General features: G+C 40.6%; 1 long non-coding RNA gene across 1 annotated transcript in view; it reads left to right on the forward strand.

Moving 5' to 3' along the window:
- LOC116789030 overlaps positions 1 to 8,506 on the forward strand; it is a 29,548-nt gene extending 21,042 nt beyond the window's left edge. Inside the window, exon 3 of the long non-coding RNA XR_004357857.1 lies at positions 8,401 to 8,506. This is a non-coding gene — a long non-coding RNA (uncharacterized LOC116789030). The remainder of the gene's footprint in view (positions 1 to 8,400) is intronic.
- The last annotated feature ends 264 nt before the right edge of the window (positions 8,507 to 8,770 follow it).

An 8,770-nucleotide genomic window follows, 5' to 3' on the forward strand; every position in this document is an offset into this window, starting at 1 on the left:
AACTGAGTAGAGTGCAGGACTAAAGGGTTACAAGTGGAGCAGTTTGGTATTTGGGACCAAGGGTAAACGAAATCCAGTTAGTGATTGTATTTTGGTTTCATTACTTTGAGCGTCTATCACACAAGAAAAACAAATCATAGCAGATCTTAAACTTCCTTCTCTTCTGTTTCTGTCCCTTAAACTGTCTCACAGAGGTTTACTGAATTACATACACAAGTCTTCAGCTGTTGGGCCCTTCCAAGCTCTGTTGCCCCCAGGTTACACTCAGAGCTTTGCTGCTCTTGGGGCACTGACAGGCACAGATTGCCCCGGTGGGTCAGAAACCATCTCTTTCTGTGATTTTCCTCTGCAGCCTCTTCTCACCATCCCAAGCACTTAGATGTCTGTGTTTGAGGTCACCTCTGGTGTGGCACAACCATATAACTTTTATTTAGGCTGCTGTGGAACAGTCAAGCTGTGAGATTGATCTGTCAGAATTGGAAGCAACTCAGTGGTGAGAAAGAACTGTGAGAAGCCTCACCCGCAGCCTGCAGCCTTTCACCTCTGCCCACTGACTCAGGAGCTGCATTTAAACCCAGGCCTTTGGCTTCCAGGCTTGGCCTGGCACCTGTCTCACTGGTCCAGAGCTGTCTGGCAAGCTGGACTCTTGCCCAGCTCTGTCCCCATCCCTGGTCCTGCTTTGCTGTCCTTGTTTGAACAGTGGGGGGACTGTTGTGGCAAGGTCACTGCCCTGCCTGCTGTGCTGTCACCCTCAACACTTAGCTGGCCTTCCCATACAGAGCAAGGACAGCTGGAAATGTGAGATCATCAGGCAGCATTTATTTTGAAGCTGAGAAAACCCTAGAAACATTTCTGACTCCTTGTATCTTTGAACGACCTTGTTTATTAGGTAACATTCTGGTGTGCCTGTTGTTCTATATGCTGCTCAGGCAGGGTAAAGTCTCGACATATTCTACTGCTTTCTAATCATGGAGGAAGAAACATGCTGTCTTCTGTATTTTTGTAAACAAGCTGACAAATATACAAATAGTTAGATGGGCCTGGATGATTTTGTAGTTTAAATAGAAGCCCATGTGAAATACAGGTACACATAGAAAAGAAAAGCATAAAGTCAAAGGTATGTTCTACCATTAGTTGCATAGAAAAAATTATATTTGATGTAGTGAGTAGCTTTTCCCCTTCTGTGCTGTCTTAGTGTAATGATCTCAGAAGTCTACATGAACAGAAACTACTACTTTGGATGTTTTTCATTCCTAGTGACTGATTTGGGGGAAATTCCTTATAAATCAGCATCTTAATTAAATTGTTAAGGTAAATCTTTCTGATATAAGCATAGTTGATTTAATATAGATGTATATCTTGGGCATGTATTTTCAGATTAATCATAAATTTGTTTTCTGAAAGTTGGAATTCTACGTGTTGAAACATGAACTTTTTGCGTGCCAGAAAAGTGAATTTTTGAACTATGATGCTGTTTGTAGCTGTTGGAGAAGCAAAGAAACCATGTAGACACACGCATGTTTATGAATGTAAATATCGCTTTGAGGAAATGCCTCAATTTGTATTCATTTGAAATTGTTTGGGAAACATTTCTGCAGTTGGTACTGTTGTTCTACCCCTAAGTACTTGGTTCTTCTGGTCATCTTTTATGGTTAAACACTGGAGCCTGCAATAATTAGCCAGAAAAATAGTAATTTTATTTTACTGTACTGATTTTCTCACACTTTTTCACTTATTTTCAGCTTCCATGCCTCACTTCACCCCTTTCCTGCTCCCTTCTCTCTGTCTTAACGTTTTGTCTGTCTTTATGTCCATCTGTCTTCCTATCACCAGGAACATATTCTTGCTCCTAGCTCCTTGCCCATTGCCAGCCAATCTCCCTTATTTCTTCCCCACCTGAAAATTTCTGGCCAATATGCCATACTCAACTGCCTCTTTTCTTCCCTTCTTTCTTTGATCACGTTGGCTTGTGCCTCATCTTAAATTATTGAGTTGAAAGGTGAGAAATTTGAAACCAAAATGAAACGTTATTTTTGGGCAGCACATTGTTCATGGAAGGGCAATATGACCTGGACTGTGTTTCATTTCAGTCAACAATAAGTCATCTGCTGCTGCTGTGGATAGGAGCAGTTGTATGCTGTGTTTTACTCTAAAACATGTGATTATATCGTGCACTTTTCAGCTGTGTTAGACACAGGACAGCAAATGAGATCTGATTTGCAGTTGTACATCTTGAGAAGGACACATCTGCTCTGGTGTTTAATAACTTCTAACTGTCATGTAGTTTGTACTCTGTAAATGTTTTCCAAGATATGAATCAATTAGCTTTTAAAGGAAATATGAATAGATTACAGGATAGCTGTTGCTATGCATTCTTGACACTCTGAAAAAGCATGTGGAACCAGTAAAACCGTTGTGTGTTCCTCTAAATCTTAAGGCAAAATTCATAATTCGGCTCATAAGTTTACATTAGGTTTTAAATACTTCAGAGAAGATAGCAGTAAAGTAGTTCCATGAACACCTGCAAAAATCCCTCAATTTATGCTCTTAAGCATAATTATTGTGTTGGTCAGGCAATAGAAACAACAGACAGCTGATATGTTGTGGCTTACTTGCGTGCATAAACTTTCTGCAGTACTTTTGTGACTCATGGCCTTGTTTTAGGATAGGTTCCCAGTGAACTATTCCTTTTCATTTTGAATATGTATGATAGCCTAGATTCTGTTTCAGAAAAGTGACATTTTTAAAGGCCCTCTATCAATGCAGCACATTGATTTCAGATTACAATTTTCACATAAAAGTACTTTATCTACCAAACCTGTTCTGGTTACTTGGAGTCAAGGTTGTGCAACCCTCAGTAGTAAAGATACATCAGACAGACTGTAGGTACCAGCTGCAGAAATTGCTTCACACTGCTTGCAGACCTGGGACACTACTTAACAGTTCAGTTAGTGATACATGAGACAAAGCAGCCAGGTAAATAGATGACACTAAATGCACAGAGAGCAGAAGTTTATGATAGGAATGTGCTACTTTTATAGAAACACTTCTCTGACTGCATTTCCATTTTAGTCTTATTAATTTAATTAAGAATGATGATTTTTTCCATTTTAAAAGATACCTGACAGAAAAAGAGTAGGGGTAGGAAGAACCTTTCAAAAGGAGAGGGTAGGAGAAAGGCAGAGCAGGGTACAGGTGTTCCCTAGCAGGTGTGTTTTCTACACACAGCATGAGTCAAAAACATCAGGGGCCTTATGTCTCCTGAATCCCTTCACTCCTGGTAATTCCAGTCCTTGAGTGTGTGGGCAGCACCAAGTAAGAAGATATTTTCCTGTTGAAGAGGAGAGAAAAATCTTCTGAGCTTTACTCAGAGCCACATTAAAAGAAGGAGAGGTTGCTTCCTTGTGATCTTACTTGTCACTGTCTAAGCATGTTATCCTTAGTGTATGCTAAACCATTTGCTTTCCATGTGTCATGGCTCTGGAGCATGGGAAATAATAAAAAAAAAAAAATGGTATTACAGTCTTAATGCATGAGGAGATTTTCTGAATGGTAGCTGAATTGGCACGGATTTCTTTTCCTAGCAGAGAGCAACACTCCGTGGACTAAAAGCAATTAGAAAAAAAACAGGATCACAGTTTATTTTTCTCAGAGGTTTGTAATAGGTGTCATGGCTTATCTGCTGGTGTTCCATTAGATCAGTGTGTTTTGGCAGAAGCTTTTGTGTCTTATAAAGGCTGTGCCATATGGGATCCCAGCTACTGTGCCTTTGGAAAACGCCTGTAGGTCTTACACATCAACAGACTATTGAAACACCTCATTTTATACCTGCCAGCGTGCTCAGAAATCAAGTATAATGTTTTCCCAAACATTTCTGGACTGTTGAAGAAGTATAATGCCCATTTGGAGCAACATTGAAGATGTTTCAAACAGACATAGTGTTTTTACATCACAGCTGGTTAGAGAAGGATCCCTGTACATCTGCCATCTGCCAAAGAGGATAATGTGTTTTGTAACTGGCATTTCTTATTAATATTGTAGGAACCAAACCTTTCAGATAGGGCAGGAAACAAAAATAGGACCCATGTTCTGATCCCGGCTCTGATGGTGTTTTGTGCAGCCCTGGAAAATTGGCTTAAGCTGTCTGGCCTACTGACTTATTACATTGTGTAATCAGAATAATTTTGTACTCTTTTGTCTTTTTCTGGTGAAAAAAAAAAAAAGCTGGATGTCTTTATGTAAAACACGCTGTGATGGAAAGCTGCCTATGAACTGAAATAATGCCCTTGTAGAAAAATTCAGCTGCATCTTTGGAACTTTAAAATAAAGTGAGCCTCACTTACAAGAAGGGAAGAAGGGGATTTTGGTGATATTCCTGCTTATCCTTTAGTTCCTATCATCATTAACAGCAAGGTTGACTGTGGTCCTCAGCCTGCTTGTATGGTCAGTCAGTATTGCTGAGCTCTATGAGTTAGAAGAGAGGGAAACAAACTTTGGCCACTGCCTTCTGTGTGGGCTCTCCAATAACCATTTTTTAAACAGTCTTTCCCTAAAACAGCAAAGCTTTCCCACAGAAACTTGCAGAGAGCAGAGGAGTGCTTTATGCTAGTTGGTGTTTAAACTTCAGTTGAAGGCTTTGAGATCCTTCGTGTGGCCCTGATGATATCTCTTCGCAGCTCATTAAGCTCCACAACCCTATTGTAATGTGCCAAGGGAGTCGTCTGTGAGGCAAATGCTCGCTTGCTTCTTGCTGAGGTGTTGCAGTACCCTGAATGCTGTGTGGTTATCTTGAACGATAACACATTTGGCAGCGAGAAGAAAATACCTCCGTGGAGATAGCAGAGAGAGGTGTGGGGGTTTTTTAGTGTGAACTCATGCCCCCCTTGTTTTTGCAGCTTTTTGTCTGTTGATGAATTTTAAAGAGGCCCTTGAGGATTTGGCACAGAATAAAAGCATTGTGCTGGCTTTTGGAGTCAGACTATCCCTTCACCTTGCTGCACACCCTAACCTGGTTTGTGTTGCTTGTTTTTTTCTCAGCTGGACTGAAGAAGGAACTTGCATAAAGAACAGTGACCTGGAAATTGTTAGTATTCTGAGAGCCACTTTTTTTTCTGACATTCTGATTTAGGATATTTCTGTAAAACTCTCTCTGCCCATTACAGGTAACTAAGATTTTGTAATTGGTGCCACAGGCAGCTCAAGTGGTTATCCAACATTGTAATACCTCGTGCAGACTGATCTCCAGAAGCCATCAGTTTGTTCTGGCAGACTTAGATATACCTATCATGAGTAGGATGTAGGCTGGATGTATCTACTTGTTTCAGTGTTGGCATTTCTGAAGCTTTCTTGTCAAACTGACAGTGCTTTGACTCTTTTCCATCTATCATGGTTGATAAGCACATAGTCTGTACAAGGGGCTACTGTTATTTGAAAATCAGAAGTTGATTAATATTATTTACTTATTAGAGAAACGTTTTGGTTTATTTTTCACCTGTTTTTTCTGATATAGCAAAGGATGTTTCCCTTTAGTTGAATATCCTGCCAATAGCTAAGACCTGCCCTATTTGCTTTTCCACAACCAGTAATTTTTCTGTCACTAATTACGCTCCTCTCTTTTTTTAGGAAACCTAGTATAAGAGAGATTCACTGACCACTTAACAACCACAGCAGATTTACAGTAACTGTAGTGCTGGCAGTGCTGCTGATACATTTTCATGTGTTGCATCTCACACTGTACAGGCTTTGTCACAGCTGTTACCAAAGGCTTTTTATTTTTAGTGCAGGCAATCCAGTAACCAGACAACTCAGTAGCACCATTTCTACTGTTCCTCCCCATCTTTTCTTCCAGCTCTAGGCCCTTATGACTCCCCAGCACAGATCAGGGAAAGCCCCTCTCTTGCCCTCACAGCTGGGGCCAATAATTACAGCTGATTCTTAATGCAGAGCAGGTGGGCAGCCAGGGGAAACTTCTTCAGCCCAGGGGGGAATCAGGGCTAGTGTTTGTCTGTGCAGTGGCTGTGCTAGAAATACAGACTTTTATTGGAGTTTACAGACACAGCATCACAGCAGAACTCTTAAGGTAAGGGCATTTTGACTGTGCTTTTGCCTCTTTCTGTAGTTAGTAGGTCAAAAAGGTAGCTAGAAATAGCTAAAAGCAGTAGGATTTTACTTTTTCTGGGTGTGAGTTGATAAGCAGATACTTTTCATATCTTAAGTACATATATTTAAGTCTTCATGTCTATGTGATGTTCTCAGTTCTGTCTGCCCTTGAGAAGACCTGAAGCTGTTCAATATCTCTGGGAAGTGCTGAAGTGTTTCAAAGCTAGTCCTTAGTAACTGTGTTGGTGTAGTTCACTTTGCTCTATTGAAATGGTCTTCTCTTTGCTCCAGGCTGTGGTAACTCAGGTACAAGCACAGGCATGTTGCTGAGTTAACAGTTAATGGACAGAGTGGCCTCTTCAGGTCTGTCTGTATTACTCTTTGGAGTAATTGCTTGCACTATATTAAAATATAACCAGTACTAAAATATAAGCCAGTATTTGGTCTGTAGTATAGAGTTTTAGAATAACCTCTGGGCTCCAAAGACTTCAAAACAAACTCTAAAATCTGTTGTGCAGGAAACAGTAGTGCTACACAGATTATATGGAGTAACGAGTCCTGAGTGTGTTTTAGAGAATTCTCCAGTGTTTTGTTCATGTGTCACAGACTCATAAATCTGTAGAGATTTCACCAGCTCAGACTGTTATCCCCCTTCAATCTCTTCAGCTTTCCATGTGTGTGATAACTTAGCATTTTGAGTGTTTCTCTTTGCAGTGGTAGCTAAAACCTGGAGACCTCTGTTTGGGTGTTATAGCTTTACTCCATAACCAGTAACCTCTCTGCCAGGCTTTGCAAACAGCCCTGCTTTCTGGAGGGCTGACCCCCCTTTGTACCACATCTATGTAAAGCTCTCTACTCGATTTTTTTGGCAGCCTTTGAATCCTTGTATCTTTTGGCTACGACTGGGAAGCCTGAATTGCTGGTTTACTTGATCTTATTCTAATGCACTTGCAGAGGTTATGCTGGTGGAAAAACTGCAGTGATATGCCTGTGAATCAAGTCTAGGCTGTGTGATCTATATTTGGCATCTAGCTCTGTGGAAGGGGAAAGGTTGGGACTCTGAGGGATGTCTGAATTTGTCTTCATCTGATTGGAACAATGAATGTATTTTAATTTGTTGTTACTCCTTGAGCAATATTATGTCCCCAGACTTATTTCAAGCATAAAAAGATTCTCCAGTATGAACCAGCTCTGGAATTTTTTTTCCAATAATGTTTTTTCCACGACTTTAACAATGGTGAAATCTACCAAATTACCAATATTCTACTAATCCTCTTGGAACATGACAATTACCACTCCTAATATCACATAAATGTTATGTTCACAAGGGTTTGTCATCTCTTCCTCTTCCCTGTTTGAATAGGGGAGAAGCAAAGAAAATTCCATTAGCTATTGAGGAGGAATAAACTGGAATTCCTGTTCTTGCAGCAGCTCCTGGTAGCAGAGAGTGTGTGTGTGGGGGGGAAAGGGTGATGGCTCTGGGGATGAGCTGACTGCTGCTGCCACCCAGGAAAGAAAAGCTTTGTGTATTCCCTGAGGAACACACAAATACAATATATTTACCCAGTCCTCCCATGTCACTTGAAGCTGGAGAAGTGTACAGAGTGGATGGAGTCTCAAGGAAAAGGGGTCCTCTGGCCTGGGGTCCTCTTTCCCACTAAGAGTTTTTTTAAATGTCAGGGATTTGAGATACTCTGTGTGTTTTGTTGTGTGTGCCTTTGTTAGTGGGGGTTTTTTTAAAGGCCAGTAAAGCTATAAAATTTTTCTCCTACTTCACATTTTTCATGTGCTGGGATTTAACATGAAATTCAGGTTTGTTTCACCCTTTGATAGCCCGTCCGAGTGATTTACACAAACTTTTACAGAGGCACCACCGTCTCTGGTGCTTTGTTAGGAAGCCAAATCCCTCCAGGTGGCTTAGACAGATGCTCGCACCTTGACTACGCCCTAGTTTGTATACTGCTCTAATAGTTACTAATTACCTATTCAATGTCATTACCACGTTGCTGGTTTTGGCACAGAATTACAGAGCAAGTTACAACAGTCACACAGAAAGATCACTCTGTATTCTGCCAACAGCAGAGAATAAGAATTGTTAGGGTGCTTGCAAGGTATGTTGAGAAGTCAGTGTGTGTGCTTATCTCTTAGAATGTGTGTTTATTTTGGACTTTCTGCGTTCTTTGTGATTTGTTTCTTGACTGGAATTGAAGGACCTGAGCAATTACTTCTTTTTAAGTGCTAGAGGGCAGATCTACTTTGGGGAAACCACTGGGTTGGGTTTTTTGTTTTGTTTTTTAACAGTTTGGGATCACTCAGAGAACAAAATGAAATCTCCTTGGACATTCTTCAGAGACTGGTGAATTTTCAGAAGGTGTATGCTGAATATTATTCCAAGTCAAAGTTACTAAGACAAAAAAAAAAAAACAAACCACCAAAAAAACCCCACCAAAACCCAAGAAAATAATCCTTAACAAGAATAAGTTGTGTGGTTTTGGATTTTTTTTGTTGCTGTTGTTTATTCCCCTGACCCTGCTGTCTATGTGAGACCCATGGTTTTAAACCCCCTTAGTTCTCTTGTTCCTACCAAAAGTGGTTTCTAGTGAATGTCCCATAGAGGGAGATGGTTTCAGTAGGGCTAATTATCTGGGACACAGCTCCCTGTTAAGGCAGC

The sequence above is a fragment of the Chiroxiphia lanceolata genome, chromosome 6 (assembly GCF_009829145.1).
Source record: "Chiroxiphia lanceolata isolate bChiLan1 chromosome 6, bChiLan1.pri, whole genome shotgun sequence".
NCBI classification, from domain to species: Eukaryota; Metazoa; Chordata; class Aves; order Passeriformes; family Pipridae; genus Chiroxiphia; species Chiroxiphia lanceolata.